The following is a 20425-nucleotide window of genomic DNA, read 5'->3' as shown; positions in this document are numbered from 1 at the left end:
GTTTCAGTAGATGTGCGCACTCTTTTCTCTCCCTGTGATGGGCTTATGTACAAAATGCGCGAGGAAACTTTTAAAGACAGGCAGCCGCGAGAACATCGATGATGCCAACAGCCGGAGCTGCCGAGTTGATCAAGCGCGGGCCTTTGCCCATATTCCCCCACTTCGGAACGCCGCGCTTAGGTGGCTTCCAGCTTACTTTGTCCCTTTCTGGGCACTGCTTGACCGAGTGGGAAAGAGATGGTCGATTACGAACGGAATAGGGTGATCAGTGATTCGGGTTTGAAAATCTGTAAGCCTGTGGAAAACGTTAAGCTCAAACAGGCTGCGATTTTTTGATACTACATACATTTTTGTGTAAATTGCTTCAAGTTCAATGATCTTCACTTAATACTTTGTTTAGTTGAATCTACGTTTAATGGCGAATGCTTCTCCTCTGTACTTCATTTTGCTGCTGCTATTGAATGAAAATTCAATTCTGGAGGAATCCCAGGAGGAATTCTTGGGTTAATTTCTGATGAAATCTCTGGAGGAATCCATGAGGGAATCTCTAAAGGAATTTCTAGAGAAATTCTTGAAGGAAACCATTTTGACAGTAAAATTTTTGAAAAAAGAGCTGTGGGAAAAGATAGAAAAGAAAGAATGAAGCATAGAGCGGAGATTCGCTGGTTGGAACACAACTGCCTTCGAACTAGCGAATCCTACCCGTTAGTTGATTATGTCGCCCCAACGAGCGAATTTCCACTGTAATTCACCTTTTCAACACGCATGTTTAGACAAGATTACAATACATTAGCCAGCGTGATACCCTTCAATCGATTTTCATCTTAACCTTCGATTATCGCGTGGTTTTGCATGATCTTAAAGCTCAGCAATTTGAAAGATCAACGCCTTTAAAATTTCTATATGCTTCCACCAGCATTTAAAGGTTTCGTTTTTCCGTAATTTTTGAAACCCAAAGAATTGATTCTCCAGGAAGTCTTATGCTCTAGAAGTCGTGAAGCTTGTTTAAATGTTGAATCAACTAGAGAATTTTTGTTGCTTTGGGTGGTGCATCTAGTTGTTCAAAAGGTCCCTATGAAATTCTTCAAGGATGCCTAAAAATTTAAAAGTAACACACAGGGGTGGTCCACTAATAACGTAAGACAATTTTCGGGGTTTTTCAACCCCCACTCACCCCATGGTAAGATTTTTTGTATGAAAATTAAAAATAAATTGTATGGCGCGTACGAAATCACAGAACCATTCCCCCCCCCCCCTAAACCCTCACGAAATTAAAGCATTGTCCTCTACTTAGAAGAACATAACTGTAAAACTCACTGGAACTCACAGTAAAACTAGGAGCTAAACTATAATTAAACTAACCGTTGTTGTAGGACATGTAGTGATGAATTTAAAAAAACTACTTGATCTGCATCATGATTTGGAGGGGGGGGGGGCGTGTTATGCGTATACCCTAAATTGTTCTCACAATTTTAGTATCGAATTTTCTCCACATTTATTACAATCCGTAATCAGTAAAAGGCTAAATTTGTATTTCATAAACAAATTCTTCAAGAACAATGGCTACCTCTATATCTACCTGCTATCATGTACATCGTTCGTTAGAATTAAGTCCCAAGTAAAAATTGATCAAATGTAAAAACCTGAAAAAGCAGCTTTCTCCTTTCAAATTATCAATCCGTAGAAAATAAAACCACACAGCTGTTTTATTTGGTAAATGAAAGAGCTGTGTGTTTCAATTCTCCTTGATTTGTCAATTTTCAAAGAGAAAACTGCTTTTCATTGTTGACATTTCCTCTATTTTACTTGGGCCTTAATGGTTGGGCATGTCGTCGAGGTCTCCCTCTTCATAGACTCGAAGGGCTCCTCCACCTACCTGCGATCGTGTGATTATAGTGCCGTTTCTCTGCACGCGCGTGCACGGTTGATCTTCTTATTATTTAAACTTTCGAGTGCAGAATTGAACAGTAACAGCAGGCCTCACGAAGATCAACTTGGTATTCACCGACGAAGGACTTCTCTTGTGGTATTTTACAGCTGAACAGAAAGCGTAACAATCAGGGCTGATAATCTCTTCCGGACCCTACGAAGCTCTAGAGTCGAATCAGTGCCCACTTCCTTTACCAGATGACATCTGCTAACATTCAATACCTACAACGGACTTTTTCCGCTATCACGCCTGAAACTTGGCATAAAATCACCTCCGGGTGCATAAGGCAATCCATGAGACAACTGCGATCAGCTGGTTTTATGTTTACCATAAAATTTTTTGACGTTTCGCGGTCGAAGTGACTTGGGAGGGAGAAACCGATACAAAATTTCTGTACATCAAGGAGACCCGAGATTTTGCTGTCTCGAACTGTCACTGTGAGCCCAGATCTTAAGGTGAAGATGAATCGAAGCCAACTTCAAATTTTCAAGAGCACAAATCTGGAAAACCGAACACCCGTTTGAGCTGAAAACTTAATCGATTGGTTACCACCAGCTAGTGACCAATCGATTAAGTTTTCAACTTAAACGGATGTTTGGTTCTCTAAATTTGTGCTCTTGAAAATTTGAGGTTTGGCTTCGATTCATCTTCACCTTAAAGAGTGGACAAACATGGTAAAAGCGCGTAATTCATTAAAACGTATTTCTGCATTTCAATAAAGTTGACAACAATCGGTTGAAAATCAATTCCTGCAAATCCAAAAGCAATGTCATGCTAGCACTTTTTATTTTAATTGAATATAAAGTATTGAAACATGCATCTTTTTACTCTTAAAAAAAAAATAAAATAAAATACACAGAAAACTTAGGACATTTTCACATGTTTGTCCGGAAAGATCGAAGGTGCTTGACAAAAGAAAACCAGCGATTTTCCTCAAGCTTAGCTTGATTGTCGTTGATGAGCTGGAGTTTTCTTGCAGTTTGGAAAAAAAAAGTTTAATATTTCGTGTGTAGTATCTGTCTGAGAGAGACTCGCGAAGATGAAAAATATCAACGTCATATGCAGCCCAGATTCCGCTGGCACGAAACGTCAAATGCAGCCCGCTGTTTTAAAACTGCAAAAGTGAAAAGTATTGTATTCACAAAAAAACTGTTATTTAAAACCTCAGTCGGGAGAGCAGTTTTTTCCAAAGTTGCAGATAAATCTAAACACAAGATTAGTTATTTCTAATGTCTGCAACATTTGCTGGCATGAAATTTCACTAAAAGGCTATTCATGATTCAGTGTGATGCAAACGCAATCATTTTTCACTGAGATGTTCATGTGAACGTTTGAACGGCTTGCGCATTATTGGTATAAGTTAAGTATGCTGTTTCGCTCAAGAAAAGTAAAGAAATTCCTTGACTGAAAGGGTCAAGAAATTTCCTACAGAGAGCCCCCTTTGAAGTGACATTTCTTCTCAACTGCGTACTGCGATCAGAAAAAAGTGATTTTCTTGACCATTTCTTGGGAGAAATTTTCCACGCATCGAGATAGGCGATTCCTTTTCTTGTCAGTAGCAAACCGGCCTTATAAAAGAAAAAAAAACTCAGCAATCACAGAAAATCACCTTCAAACAGTTCGTTCCGACCTGAGAGAGAGGAGACAGCTCACTGACAATTGGCATGTTTTCTTGTCTGCTTTGATTTCTTCTTCTCATGTTTGGGTTGTGCACAATGGTTCGGAGAGTACAAACTGGGTCAAAACCATTTTCACATACCATTCGTTATCAAAAAGATCATACAATTAAAAAAAATCAATAGCAAATTGAGTTCAATCGACAATATTTGAATATTCAACGATTTTATATGCGAGAACACAGGAAAAGAACCTGAATTTTCAATCACATCCAGTTTAAGTTTGGCCAAATTTTGACGGTTTTTTCACGCTCTGCCCTTCGAATGTGCGGTTTTCCAGTGACAGTTGATGACAGGTTCCCTTGACTTTTGGGAGCTCGCAATATAAGCCAGCTGTCTCCTCTCTCTCAGGTTCCGACAGGCTGGCCATCCAAAATCAGCGATCCACAGCTACTGAAACTGTTGTCAACGTCGATCGCTTATCAATTGTTTCCGATTGCCTCACCTACGGAGAACTAGTGGTCATTCCAACCAAATTTCGTGATCGCGTTCTACAACAAATGAGTAGAGTAGAATGGAGTAGAAAGGATGCGGACCATAGCACGTAACTATACCTACGTCTATTGGTTTGGGATTGACGAGCAAATCAGTCAGTGAGTTCGGTCGTGTAAAGAATGTTCGAGAGCAGCCAAGACAAACAGTAAAACCAATTTAGAATCATGGCATGTACCAGAAAAGCCTTGGCAGCCGATACATGCAGATTATACTGGTCGACGGTTATCACTATTTGATTGTGATTTGATATTTGATTTGATTGATTGTGATGGATTGTGGATTTGATAAGTGGCCAGAAGTCATCTCTACCAAGCGCATCGCAAAATCTGCTACTGTAACCATGATCCGGGAAATCTTGTCTAAGAATGGAATGCCAGAAACATTGGTGACAGATAACGGTACACAGTTTACCAGTGAAGAGTTCGAAGCTTTCTGCAGTAGGGGAACATGGTCCGAGACGCACTGATGGGGTAAAATGGCTCACCTCATTCAATCACTCCCAGAACTTTTCAATTAGTATTCTTTGCCAAACGATGCAAAAATATGTTTCCCCAAGAGTTGCCGCCACAACCCTTGGACATAAACTCATAGATTTTACCATAACTTTCCGGTGAAATTCAACATTTTTCTCTTTTTTGCCTAAATATTAAGGTTTTCTGATGATTTCATTAAGGAATAAGCATTTCCACACCACAGAGCAAACTCATGGAGAAACATGGTTGCTTACTACTAGTTCTCCATACTAAATGGCATTCTACCCCATCCATTTGGTCGTTTTGAACCACCCCCATTTTTCATCCAACTTTTCTACACGAAATTTGGGAAATGTTTTCATGATGGTAGCTAGCACATATTGTAAAGCTACTGTTAGGACTTCGAATGGCGTTAAAATGTGGATCTCATCAGGAGTCAACGACACAAAACCTTAAAGTGGCATTTTGGGCAATTTGACCTTAACAACGTACAACGTACGTTCAAACAAGGACTTCGGAAAATCACTGCGGGGGATAGATACACCGTGAAGCAATTGACACTTTTCTTCTGTGCTACCGTTCAACTTCGTGCCGTAGCGTGCTTGAAGGGAAGTCACCAGCAGAGCTGTTACTGGGCAGTAAACTCCGAACATCAATGGAAACCACCAACATTGTTGTATAAGCAAGACGTTCAGTTCAACCGTAAGCATGGCTCTAAAGCAAGGAACTACAATGCCAAAGATTTGGTTTAGACGAAAGTACATCGAAACAACGTCTGCGGTTTGAGTCAATCTACATCTGAACAAGCAGAATCAGAATCAGTTGAACCGTCGCAGTCAATCTTTAGCGAATCACTGTCAAGGGCAGTGAATCAAATAGTCATCAAAACAGACAAGAAACAAACAACAAAGCAGGCTCGCTCACAAACGTTTGTCCCAACAGTTGTGGATTGGCATATAATCAAAAGCAAAATTGTCATGACAATCACAGGCCGCAACTTTGTTGCAATCTTTTCCACTTGCGATTATTCCGTTATTTTAAACACGAAATCAAATTTTTGCAATTTCTCATCGTAATAGGCTGTTTTTCATCACGCCAATCTGTCATGAAACGGCCTACTTTCCTGCACTGAAATATGCAGTGCGGGAATAGTCATTTCCTAACTGAAACCAGTGCTGTAATGATTCATTACGCAACGCTTTCTCATTACGCAACTGTTTTGAGTTGCGTAATGAATCATTACACAACAATTTTTCAGAAATTGTGAAATGATGGTGAATGCATCCCGATATAATTTCTGATACCCTCAAGTGCTCTTCTACAAAATTGCAGAAAATGTTGTACGTAACTCGTTGCAGAACTCAATTTTTACAGCACTCGTCGTAATTATCCTACTCGGCAAGCCTCGTAGGATGAATTTACAGCTCGTGCTGTAAAAATCATCATTCTGCAACTTGTTCCGTAAACTACTATTGTTTTATTGATGATACTCGATAATATGGCAATAATTACCAGCACAGCGAAAGTTCTGTGTTGCTGCGTGTTGGGTGACAATTGGTTCACTGGTCAAGGGAGGTTCGAAGCCGAGCACCTAAAAGCCACCTACTACTCAGCAGGAACCCAGCCAGCTTTGCCAGTCTTCTAGGAAAAGAGGACAGTCCGTGAGGTATCAGCCGTAGCATCTCTTCTAAGAGGGGAGGTGTTGGGAGGACCACGCTACGAACCAACGAACCAATTATCTCACTACCGGTGGACTCATTGTCTAACACACTCTGTCAGAGCGACAGACGTTTACCGAGTGAAAGGGATTGCTCTGTCACCCGACAGCAACAGTTATCAGACATAATGTAATCAGTTTTTAAATAAAGATATTTTTTTTAAAAAGACGCGGACACCGTCTTCAGCCATTTAGCTGCACAGACTGTAATTTAACACTAGACAACGGACAAGCAAGCTCCAATGGTACAGTCGAGAAACATTCCTCACGAAAAGTTTCAATGGCTGCAGCGGGAATCGAACCCACACCCCATGACACGATACGCTCATTGCCTGACGACACTAACCGCACGGCCACGAAGACCACAAATAATGTTAATATGTTTGTTGCGTAAATCATTGACCCATTTATCACAACATATATGATAATAAATGGCAGACAAGCATCTATCAAAAAAAAAAAAAAAAAAAAAAAAAAAAAAAAAAAAAAAAAAAAAAAAAAAAAAAAAAAAAAAAATCCACAAAGTTTACTACACTTTTGGTATGAATAAAAATCTGCATTCGAACATGAGCTTTCACTACATACGAATAGCAGTGACTGATGCTGCACGTTGAGAAAAATCAATTCAGAGTGAAAAATCAATAAAATCCTGCAAATAAAGGGGATGCCAAATTTGTCACTTATTTACATGACAAATCATGTGAAAATATGAATATTACTACATTCCCGTTATACATTGCGTAATCGATCATGGACACAAATTCATGTAGGTTATGTAATTTTACACGATTTGAAGTGAAAATTGCGATAAACCTGACATTTCCTTTATTTGTATGTGAGTTTTATAATGATTTGACAACAAAGATTTTTCTGAGAATTTTGGAATTTTAGCTAGAAATCTGTTACTTATGAAGAGATCTTGAGATGCCAGCAACATAAAATTATGAAATATCTAGACTTTTTTGGATGGCAGTACTGAGGTTCTGATGTAAAATCCGAAAATGTCAGAAATACCTTCTCAAAGATACCAACATAATTTCAAAAGATCAATAACCGAATCAAATGCCGGATATTTAATTTTAACACAAGAATCCCAGAAAGGCTTACATAATCCCAGAATTATTATAATAAATCTAGAATATCTATCGGAATCCCAGAATTTTCTCCAAAATTGTGGAATTCCAAAGAAAATCCGAGAATCTTGGATGTTCCTATTCTCACGTAAATTTCAGTATTACTTTATAAATACATAAACTCCCACAGACATCTAAGGATTCCTAAGAAACAACACAATTATCGTTATGCCAAAATTCACGTGAAAATTCAAAATTCCTACGGAATCTTACCGGAACCTCAAAACTCTTTTTGATATCTAAGATTTTTTACGGAAGTCTCAAAATATCTTTCGGAAGCAGGCATTATTTTTCCATGATTTTTAGTTCATTTCACTCTTTTTAATGTATTCGAATCCTCTGCGCAGAATCTCAAAAGATATACTAAAAAGTCGGTTGGTGTACCTTTTAATTCCGCCCTAATTGTTTATCTTTGACAGATACGCGTATTTCGACTACCACTTGCAGTCTTCTTCAGTGTCAGTTACTCGTATCCACATTCTAATCAATTCAACAATCTCTAAGCATGAGTAGCAACCTCTAAAGCTAACTACCAATAGCTTTGTAGTAAATGCTACTTTTATTCATATCAACGCGTTGTTCGTAGTATGTTCGAGAGGTGTAGTGAAGTAAAATGACATTCCACTCGTGTTCCACATGTAGCATTTACTACCGAGTATGTAGTAAACTCAACTTCACTACATTTTATTCATACTACCCAATGCGAGAGTCTGAATTTTCTTGCGTACTAATCTGTAAACTTATGCTATTCAATTTATGATAACAAATGTTTATTTGACAACTGCTGCGGATTGATTTGACTTACTTTGTACGAGTATACGACACGAAACCGAAATACACAATCTAAAAGTTGTGGGCTTCGTAGCCGTGCGGTTAGTGTCACCGAAGCATTTAGCCACATCGTGCTAAGGAGTGTGGGTTCGATTCCCGCCTCATGCCGAAAAACTTTTCGAGAGGAATGTTTTCCGACTGTGCCACTGGGCGTTCCATGCTAGTCCGTTGACTAGTGTGGTGCTTCCTTCAAAGGGCAAATAGCCCACTGGAAGCATTAACATATAGTGTCTTTTTAAAAGTAGCATTTTATGCGAGGAAACTCATCAATCGGGCGATTTCATCGTACATGGCTTTCCGGCGAAGCTGACAAGACTGATTCGTGCATAGCTTGATGGATCAAAATCATGTGTGCGGGTGGTGGATGAGATATCGGGCAGAGGAAGATGCGTTCGTGTCTTTCAAGAGGGAGACAGCGAGAATCGGGCTCACGATCAACACCACAAAAATACGAAGTGGTGGAAGCGTATTAGTGGAAGCGAAATGGTGCTAGGTGGTAAAAAGTTTGAAGAGGAGGAAGAATTTGTGTATTCTGGAACAATAGTGACGTGCGATAATGTTGTTACCCGCGAGGTGAAAAGACGTATTGCAGCTGCGAGTCGGGCTTTCTACGGGCTTCGTAACCTGCTGAAGTCCAGTAGCCTGCAAACGAAAACAACACTCGCGTTATACAAGACACTGATCCTTCCGGTTGTTCTATATGGCCATGAATCATGGACATTGAATGAAGTCGACCGGAAAGCTTTCAGGGTGTTTGAACGTAAAGTGCTGCGAGTAGACGGTAAATTAGAAAACGGCATCTGGCGACGTCGCATGAATCACAAGTTGTATTGGTACACACTTGGGTGTATAAAGAGGTGGATATTGTCAAGCGCATAAACACGACAGGCTGCATTGGGTTGGTCACTGTCATTGGTTGGTTGGTGGTAAGAAGAAATGAACACCGCGCCTTGAAGCAAGAACTTTTTGGCTACATTTTTGATGAACAAACAAATATTTACCACTTTTTGATTATAACAGTTACGGCTAAAACGAAGTTTTGCCCCACCGGTGAGGCAAAAGTTTGAATCGTGTTGGCAAAAGTTCGTTGATTGAGAAGCAAAATGTTGCTATTTCTATGACAGAAATACACTATGTCAGATTTTCATAAAAATACACTCTAAGTTTCTACCAAAAAGTTACCCAAAATTGGTTTTATTGAATTATGCAAAAATAAGTTTTTCGCAAAATAATGATAAAAAGTAGTGGTTTGATGCCTTTTTTGGCACGATCAAGCATACTTGATCACATCAAACTACAATGTGTGCGTTTTTGGCAATTTTAAATGTGCGTTTTTGGCAATTTTAAATTTTTGCCCCGCTAATTCGAACTTTTGCCTCACTATGGGTCAAAACTTCTGCCCATGTATTTATGCTGAAACTAATACACATTAAAGCATCTTTACATGAGGGCAGCTATGCCATTATATACAAAATCGTAAAGATTTTCTTCATTTAAATTTTCTCGTCAAAAAACAACAAATAGCCACAACTTTTGCAAATTCAATTGATTTCTATATTTTTTAAGGGAAAGTCTCTTACTAGAACAGTATTTGAAACACCATGAAATTTTTAAAATTTATTTTGAATTAGGCTAGGAACCTTGAAAAGAATCTATTGTCCCACTTTGTTCTAATCATTCATTATTCCATTAGATATGGTTTACATAAGTGCCTTTAAACGTAACATTGTGACGTGCAAATTTAAGATTTTCTTGGTGTGTATAAATTTAAGTCGCAGGCCTCGTCTTTTGGTGGATACAAAGATATTTTTGAAGGCACCAACACGTTAACAATGCTGTCCTTTGCAAGAAACAGGGGAGGGGGGGCACTGATTTTGGCCATAGAGTTAATTGTAGCCATAGTAGATATACACCACTCTACACAGAAAATTAGCATAAATATATCATTTTAGTAAAACACATTCACATGAGAGAGCTACATTCATTTTTTCATTAAACGATCTAAAAAATAAAAGATAAAAATAATGATTCTTATATTTTTGACTTCTATAAACCTAATTTAGCCAGGGTCTTCCTAATTTGGTCACTATTATGAGAAATCAATGTAATTGGCGGGATATCGTCAAATCTAATCAACATACCCACCCGTATGGTAACCCTATGGTGCCGATTGAAAACCATAGGCCTAAGCCCAAGGAGAAGAGTGATCTTGACACGCGTAACTGCAGTAGCGGTAGAATTTATACAATAAACATAAAATAAAGCAGAATGAGAAATGTTGGCTTTGCTCTTCGGGCCAAGACTGCTGAGACGGACGGACAAACGGACAGACGGTGTGCTTTGTGGATTAGTGCAGGGATAGGGACGACAGACGAAGACGGAGACGACGACGACCGAAAGGAATGTTAAAGATAGTCTTCTTTGAAGCGACGACGGACGGACCGAAAGTTAAAGATTATGTGTGGCAACTGCGCCGGCGAGGTGGTGGTCGGTCGGTTGGTGGCGGTGAAGGGGAATGAAGAAATGATCACACGGGTTATGTGCACCATGGGAAAGCAAACCGTGCCGACCGCGAAGACGATGACGGCTCTGCAGTGCACGGCTGGCGGTAAGAAGAAACTAAACGGAGCATGAATGACGAAGAATGGAATTAAAATTAATAACGTTATAAAAAGAGACTATATGTGGTTGTTTTGTGTGCTTTACAGGGAACAAAGAGAGCGAGAGCCAGTTCAAAGGAACGATGATGGCTTGAAAGTATGCATACACAGGTATTGGATAGGGATTTTGTGTTGGTGCTAAACAAGGAAGCTAGAGGCTCTTCATTCAGATCTTTTTGCGGCGGGACGTGTAAGCAATTTGAATAAGAAGCCGTTCGACTACCGAACATGCGAGAGAGCGAGCCAAAGCAGCATCGGAGAAAAGTGGGCGGAGTGAAGCTATTGCGATTGCTTGCAGTAAAGTAACGGTGGCAGTTCGCCGAGCTCTGCTATCAGTCCGGTCTTCTGGGAATGGGTGGAGTTAAACGAGTGTAATTCATGCAGTTTTTTTTATCCTCAAGGGTCAAAAAGTGCCCGTGAGAGAAGGGTGCAGCCAAAGTGGCAGCATTGTGGGCAATAACAGCAGCAACCGTGTGCGCTGTTGACTCATGCAAAGTGCGCTTCAATCAAGAAGTTAAAGTATAAAACGCAGTAGGCAGCTGCTGGCTTGACGGATTCCCTTGCCACGGGTGGCAGTGCAGCCAGACATGTCCGGAATGATGGTTTATGGCTGAAGATTGCGTTTCGTACGTAGATGTGATTGAGGATTTCAAAATAGACAGCTGTTCTTCCAAATAACGTTAAATTTACTAAATATGTTTTTGAAAAATATAGAATTATGCAACGTAACACGTGAGCATAGACCTACAGTATTGGACAAAACATTTGCAACTTTTTCGATTTTCCATACAAAATGATCAACTTTTGTGAGCTAAATCTCAGTTATTTATGGACCGATTCGAATGAAACTTTCACAGAACATCAGATATAACTTGAATTTTACCATATATTTTTGAATATTTTTTCCAATCACGAGTTTATAAGTAATAACGGTTTGACTAAAGTGTAATTTTCGATGAAAAATTCAAAACTTTTTATCTCAAAATCTGATAGTCCTACACAAAAACTGTCTTCAGCAAACTTATTCATCTCGTCAAAAACTACAACTTTGCTGAAAATACCACGAAGGTATTCCTTTAATATGTTTAGTTATGTCAATTATAAAAAATCGTCAAAAAATTCACTTCAGTCAAACCGTTACTGCTTTTCAACTTGTGATTGGAAAAATCACTCAAAAATATATGTTGAAATTCAAGTTATGTCTGATATTCTTGTGAAAATTTCATTCAAATCGGTCCATAAATAACTGAGATATAGTTTATCAAAGTTCGTCATTTTGTATGGAAAATCAAAAAAGTTGCAAATGTTTTGTCCAATACTGTATAAGATTTTCAGTTGATTAGTTTTTACCAAATGGTGCCGTAAATCACCCTATATAGCTACTATACATAGACTGTTGTCTCCATACTGCATGCAGTATTGGACAATAAATTTGCAACTTTTTCGACTTAGAATTGAAAATGGTTAACTTTAGAGGGTTGATTTGAATGACATTTTCACAGTTATTCGAACAAAATTTGAATTTCAGCATATAATTCTAAATGATGTTTCCAATCAAGAGTTCAAAAGCAATAACGGTTTGAATAAAGTTATATCTTTTGTTAATTGGTGAAACTTATAAATAATGGATGAATAGTTTCTTCAGCTAAGTTATAGAACTGGACGAGATAAACAAGTTTGCTAAAGACACATTTTGTTTAGATCATTTACTAGACTAATGCAGTTTTCATCATGATATTCTATGAAAAATATACAAATTAATCTAAATCTTCCCAGTTACAACTTTGCCGAAGACAACATTTTCGTAGGACGTCAGAATATATTGCTATTCATGATTATAAAGTGGGTTTGTTGATTCTCGAATTGCTCGGATAGCAACAATGCAGCTCATGCAGGGAGGAATAGATCGGAGTAATCCAGGCTACTTTGTTTTAATGCAAAAACAAGAAGTGTTATTCTGAAAGCAATACCTATTTTGGTCCACGGAACGAAATTAAGCGGAATAAATTAATAACTTGAAAAATATTACGCGTTACAAGAAAAATTGTGATTCCTGGAAAATCGAAACACTCTGGCTATTGAATTTTCCAGGTTAAACATCAAAGTCAGCCTTGCTAGTCGTTAGGTGTGATTGTTTTGATTGGCCTGACAATCAGGAACAAATTTAAAGATCGCCTCTATGACAGTGATTTGTATGCTATGAACACATGAAGCATTATTACAAATACACGTGGGTTTTGAGCCTATTTGTTCTATTAGTAAAAATATGAGCCACGTTTCGATTCGGTATTTGTGTTTCACGCTCTTTAACAGGAAAGGCATTGTAAGCTTTCCTGACTAGCTAGACTTCCCGAGCAAAGTTGGGTAACAAAATGATAACAATTTGTGTTATCCGATAACAAGCATTTGATAACATAGTTTGTTATCATTTTGGTTGAATAAGCAGGCAACATAACAAACGTGATAACAAAAGTTTTTACTAAAGATATCATATAAATATCACAATAATCACAATCAATAACACAATGATTATTATTTGAAACACATTGATAACAAGTTTTGTTATCCAGCAAATTTTCCTCATTGATAACTCATTTTGTTATCAATTAGTTATGAAGCTCGAACTATGATAACAAACATTTGACATCATTCACCCGTCGGTGGCATCATCGATCTGACAGCTCAAAAATCGTTGATAACAAGGGTCTTCGTATTGATAACAAAAAATAACAAAATGAAATCATGCTGTACATCTTGTTATCAGTATGTTATGTGGTTGTTATTCGACTTTGCTCGGGTTCATGATATCAATGATTCTTATCTTATATCCCATCAACGCGATTCCAATTAGTGTCCCCCATGGAGGGATAGGTGTCTAAGAGCATTGGAATGAATTGAAAAGCTAAATTTTCAAGGTTTCTCCAAGGGAAAAATGCGCCAACGATGTGAATAGTACTTAGTTTTTGATTGATGTTTTTTTTTTCAATCAGTCTTCAACGCACACTATGTGATTTTTGTTCTGTGCGGAGATTGCCCGCTGCGCGTTATTTCCGCGAGCCTATCCAAATTTTCAAATTTCCCCGCAATATAAGCGAAAGCGCTTCGGTGTCTTCTGAGCATTTGTTTGTCTGGTCAAGGCGCGTTATATGCAATAGTGTCCTAAGCGCAAAACTACATAGCTTTCGATATTCGCTCTCGAACTTTTTTTTTTATTTCAAAAGCGCAATAAATGTTGTAGATTATTACAAATATAAAAACTTTCTAAAACATCACTTTTTTTCTATATCTAATAGTTTGGGAGATATACCAGTGGATTACAACAAAATTGTAGCACAATCATATCAAATATTGTTACAAATAACAAATTTTGTTTTATTTTTGTTAGAAGCACTTTGAGTTGATCGAGGAAATCATAACACAATTAAAACAAAATCGATTATAATAATATATACTATTTCAAATTTGTTTCAATTTAAAATATAATTATAACGCAATTTGTTATAAAATATTTCAGAGTAATTGCTTATATCCAATTTTGTTATTATACAGGTCTGGATAATAACAAAACGAGTTATATTTTGTTTGATTTGAAACATAGTGAGTTACATTATTGTTTAAATTATAACATATTTTGTTTCAATTTTGTTTAGTGTAGAGGAAATGTTATTTTAACTTCCAACCAGCCAAAATTATAACACATATTGTTAGAAAAAACGCACTAGCTGACTAACAAAATCTGTTACAACTCTGCTGTAATCCACTGGTCGGGAGGTCAATTTAGAATTTTACTGTCAAAAATTTCCAAAATACTTACGAAAATATCAATTTTTCAGGCCTACTATGTTTTGAAGAATTTTAGATATGTGCAAAATACACATTTTCTCCGAAAACATCATAACTCTAAAATTTTCATAAGAAAAGATATAAGCGTTTTTGTAGTTTTTTCATCCACTTTTCCATGTGAAATCAAAAACTTTTCCCGCTATTTGAATTTGGATATCTTAGAGCGTACTTTAAGAAACTTTGCTGAAGGTATTTTTTGATTTTCTCTAATAAATGTGTTTTTAATTATTCCTTAATTTTACTTAGAAAACAGATTTTTTTCAACTTCTTAAGATTTGATTTCAATATTTTTTGATACATTCTTAAATAATGAGTAATTCGTATCGTGAACAAGAAAATTGTAGATGATTATCATGCCATTTTTTATTCATATCTGAAATAATTATACTTTTTACAGTCAACCCTCCATGAGTCGATGTTCAATTACTCGATATCTACTCATGGAACTATACTAAAAACAGAAAAGCATGGTTACTATGATGGACCCTTTAAACAGCTTTTCATTGAAAAGCTGTTTCATGACTCGATATTTCCATGAGTCAATGGTCCCTTCAATATCGACTCATGGAGGTTTATCTGTAGAAAAGTTCGACCTGCAATTACTTTGACTTTTCATTACAGAATTGTGTTAACATTATAACGTTGCGTTTCATGATAACGCTGCAAAATTTGGTACAAATATTGCTGATTACATTCCTAGTTAGAATGGCCAAAAAATATGCATGCTCCTTCAAAGTGTGATAGCATACCATGTGATGTCTAATGGCGTATTCGGTGCATTTATTTCTTGTAATTCAAGGGACAAACGCATCGAATACATCGGAATTATCTGATGCAAACGTGCAATTGTATCACACCCGGTTAATGATCTTTTCGTAAAATTAATTTGCTCGACTTCCCAGGGTATAGAGTATTATCGAGCTTGTCAGTGCTTGTGCATTCGTACGCAAAGGTAGTCAATCGGCAAAAGAAACCTTTAAGTTAATAACTCTGGAACAGAACACTGACAAACAGGCTCTGTTCCAGTTGGGCTTGGTTTAGTAGTTAGATCACATACCGCTCACGGCGAAGACCTGGGATCGATTCCCATCCCCGTGATAGTCACTTACGACCGTTAGGCTACAGTGACGACTTCCTACGGGAAATATAAATTCATAGACTAATTGCTTTGGTCGTCAAAGAATTTCTTGAAATATAAATCTTGAAGTGTACGTGCATAATTGGTTATCTATCGAAGAATTTTGAACTTAGTATTCTTGAATTCTTCCAGGAATATAGCTATTTGGTCAATAAGTGTCATTTCGGAAGATTATTGATGCAATACGTGCTCATAGTATTTGAAGACAGCAAATTTCAGGAAACCATAGGAAGCCCAAGGACATCGGTTCAATATAATAAAATTATCCGTTTACTTATATGAATGGCTGGAATCATTTGCAATATTCACGATACGTGACGTGAGACAAGACTATAAGTGTTATTATAGTTCTTACTATAGTCAAAAAAAAAAAAGACTTAAAAATTACTTTTCTTTTGACCGGTTTTAGGCGCGATGTGGCCCATCTACGGGACAATGTCCGACTGATTGCGTTTTGTACGTTGTTCGTACACGTCCGAAGAGAAATACTGCAGCTGAAGTGTCGTGTTCACCAGATCGAACAGACACGAAACGATCGGAGGATCGTCTTCATTCATCAGCGGTCCTAGGTTATTGCTGATGAACATTGATTCCCATGCATTTAAGTGCGAGACTTTTCGTACACTTTTGATGAGCTTCGCACTATCCCAATCTATTTCGTGATTGAAATCTAACGCATGAACTGCCACACTGGATTTGTTACATTTTTTGGATGCTGTAGCATCCGCTTCAAAGAACACAGAAATGCTGCAGCATCCAAAAAATGTTATCTAAAAAGTTATATAGTTACTGGGACAGATTCTACTTCTCAGTTTTAACTGAGAGCTTTCGTTACCAATGTTGCCATTTTCGCATTCGTATATCGTGTGGCAGGTATGATGATACTCATGGGAAGTTTAGGAAATTTCCATTACGAAATTCCATTTCTGGTCCGACCGGGAATCTAACCCAGACACCTTCAGCATGGCTTTGCTTTGTAGCCGCGGACTCTAGCCGCGGACTCGGCTAAGGAAGGCCTGCGAATGACTATACAATAGGGCAATTCAAATTTTAAAAATGTTTGAGAATCCAATCTCCCATATGCTTCTTACCATCGTTACCATAAAAATAGTGTTCTGTGAAATTTTCAGCTTTCTAGGTGGTGATTTAAAAGTGGCCCAAAGACAATGTAGGTTTATATGGAAATTACTATGGAGAAATTTTGAGAAATGTTCCAAACACGCAAGTACTGTAATGTAAATAGAAACTTGTCATCCCACATTGAAAACTCATTCTTCAAACCTTAATGAAGGATGTTGCTGATGAAACAAATCCCTTTTGAGCTAATTTTGTTTGGGATTTTTGTACATGTTTGCAGGGTTTTAAGCCCATATTAAGCTAAATAACAGCAAACAAAATCATGAACATCTCGTCTGCTATCTGTCGGATTGAATATCTCTCTCTACAGCAAATTTCTTTATTATGGTTTGAAGAATGAGTTTTTAATATGGGATAATAAGTTTGTTTTTACATTACACTACTAGCGTGTTTTGAACATATCTCAAAATTTCTCCATAGTTATTTCCCTATAAACCTACACTGTTTTTGGGCCACCTTTAAATCACCACCTAGAAAGCTGAAAATTTCACAGAACACTATTTTTATGATAATAAAGGTAAGGAGCATATGGGAGATTTAATTCTCAAACATTTTTAAATGTTGAACCGCCCTACTATACATATTGGGTCATTCTTATAGCTTGGGGACTGCACGGAACACAACACATCATGAACAATTTTTGGATACTTTTCGAACGATTTTTTTTGTATCTCTATTAACAAGATTTTTAACCCTTTACTTCCCTTCCGAAGGAAGTCGTCACTATAATTCATACATCATGAGTGGCTATCTTGGAGATGGGATTTGATCCCAGCTCCTCGGTGTGTGTTCTAACCCCTACACCAGGTTCATCCCCCTTTCGAACGATTATCCTTAAACTGGGAATATGGAAGATTTGTCGGAGTTCATTTGTAACGGTTTCTCCATACCCGTGTGCGGAGCTCCATTTCGTTCTCGTATAGGAATTCAGGACCTACAAACTGTCGGATATCAGCTTGGAGGCTAGGTCCTTTGCCCCATTTCATGACCTCATCTGCGACATCTGAATCGTCATGAATCCCGTCGCAACTCTTGTAGACTTGTATCGCTTAGAATTTCGCTAACTCTGTACGCCACAAATTGTCGGTAGTTCCGCTGGTCTATACGAATGCACGACTGCACCATTTTATAGTCGTCCAAAAATTCAAACGACGTCCCAAGTACCCAAATAGCACTTTAATTCGCCCTGCGTGCCAATTTTGTGCTATTATACAGCTAATACTAATAATACAATAGCCCCATAAGGCCAAAAAAGCGAATTAGACGGCTAGTGGTTGCTTAGGGTGTTATTGGTAAAATGTGGTTTTCTTGTACTGATTACATCATTGCAGGCTGCAACTCTAATCGAGGAATCGACATTAGTTTGAGAGAGGCTACTTTGGTTTTGGTGGATTCAAGTGTACATCGAACTTGCCCACGGTCGACAATCCTAAAATAAGCGGCGCAAGAGTACGCTATCTCTCTCGCGTTGACAAAATCGTATAATTCCTAGCTGTGAAGGCTGTGGGGATCTTATACAGGAAAGTAACAGCGAGGAACCTTTACATTAATGAGATTGCGTACACCCCCGGTAGTCCAAAAGCCACTTGCCAACAAACGTCGCCACAAGCCCGAGAGGATCAAAAATACTCATGGAGACCCTCAGAACTTCACGTTTCGTTGGGATTGTCTTTCCTGTCAGCAGTTTTTGAATGTCGTGTCGAAAGTTGAAGCAGAATGTGAGTTCGTCACTTCTGGAAACCAAGTCACACCCAAAATTCGTTCTGAGTCGGTTGCCTTCACCGCAGTGAACCTTTTTGTAGCCTTCAGACTAGCCCAGACCCGTCGAAAAACTTGTTGGGAATTCGAAAACCAGTTTCGATTTTAAAATCCCAAGTTTGCATAAATACTGTATTTGATTAGGTGATATTCTAGTGATTTCAACGTAAGTATCTGCGATCATTCATGATTGTTCTACAACAGGGTACGTACTTTATCGCCGGTCGTTTTTTATGAACAACTTTAATTTGTCGATGGTCAGACAGACCGGACTGGATGATTTTTTTGTCTAATAAAGACAAGTCATCAACCACTTGATTTTTCCTATGCTATTTTTAAAACATATGTTTCATAAAATTGACAAGCTCCAATATTACAGCAAACGAAGCAAATATTTTAATATTTTCGATGGCTGGAGTACGTTCTCCTGTAACCATTGAAACACTTGGTCCAGTCTGATTACATACCGATTATAAACAACAAATGCTCACGGTCTATCGCCAGCTTTTTCAAGAAAATCCTGACTCTATACCGCTCTTAACCTACAACTCATGTAGGATTGAAGCCCCTTGCCATATCCATTGATTGACCAACGTAAAGTGAGATGATACAAGGGTTATTTTTAAATTGAGATTCAATTCTAATTTGGTGCTCCTATTTTTTGTTAATTCCATCGATTTTGACTTAAACTCAATAAATAATAATACGAGAATAATTCAAACGGGTTTAATTTCAAACAGTTCAACTTATCTTATTGGGCCATAGATGTAGACAACAAAATTTAACTACATTCAAGCTTAAACAAATGTTGTTAATAAAATGGCCAAACACAATCTTTTTGAATTGTTGGCTGGATTCTCACGGAATTCTTGACATGGATTTTATATGATTCTACCCCATTACCCCGAATGCCATTTCCCCGAATGCCATCACCCCGAATTCCAATACCCCGAATGTACCATTACCCCGAGTTCCATCACCCCGAATGCTATTTCCCCGAATTTATAATTATTTTGACAAGATGATATTGATGACATTTCCCCATGATATTGGAATTCAGGGTGATGGGTCGTTCGGGGATTTGGAATTCGGGGTAATGGCATTCGGGGTAATGGGATTTGGGGTAATGGGGTAGAATTTGCAAATATATTCACCCTCATACTTGTTTACGGCGGATCCAACTTTCGATCGAATCCTATTCGTTCGAATCCATTGCCCATATTATTCTTTCACAAAATCGTTGGCAATCCTGCCCAAGCTGTCCTTAAAAACCATGTGACAATTGGATTCTCACAAAATGTTGGACAGAGTTCTTTAGCAGGTTTCCATAGCCTAGCAGAGATTACCAACAAATTTGGAACATAACTCGTGGTCAGAGTTTTTGCAAAATTCTAGGTGAATCTCTGACAGAATTCTTAGCAAGATTCTAAACAAATTTTGGACACTATTCTTAAGAGTCCAGGGCAATATTTTGATCACTGCTTATTCTGCGCGGCGTGTGAGTCGAGACGAGTCGCTCTCACCTCGAGTGACGTGAGACTGCTAATGTTAATCAAATGCGCGCAAGTCGACAAATGTCATCTCCTTCGATTCGTCTCACTTCGCACGCCGCACAGATAAGCATGTTGTACGAT

The sequence above is a fragment of the Aedes aegypti genome, chromosome 2, assembly GCF_002204515.2.
Source record: "Aedes aegypti strain LVP_AGWG chromosome 2, AaegL5.0 Primary Assembly, whole genome shotgun sequence".
NCBI lineage: Eukaryota > Metazoa > Arthropoda > Insecta > Diptera > Culicidae > Aedes > Aedes aegypti.
This window is presented reverse-complemented; position numbering follows the sequence as displayed.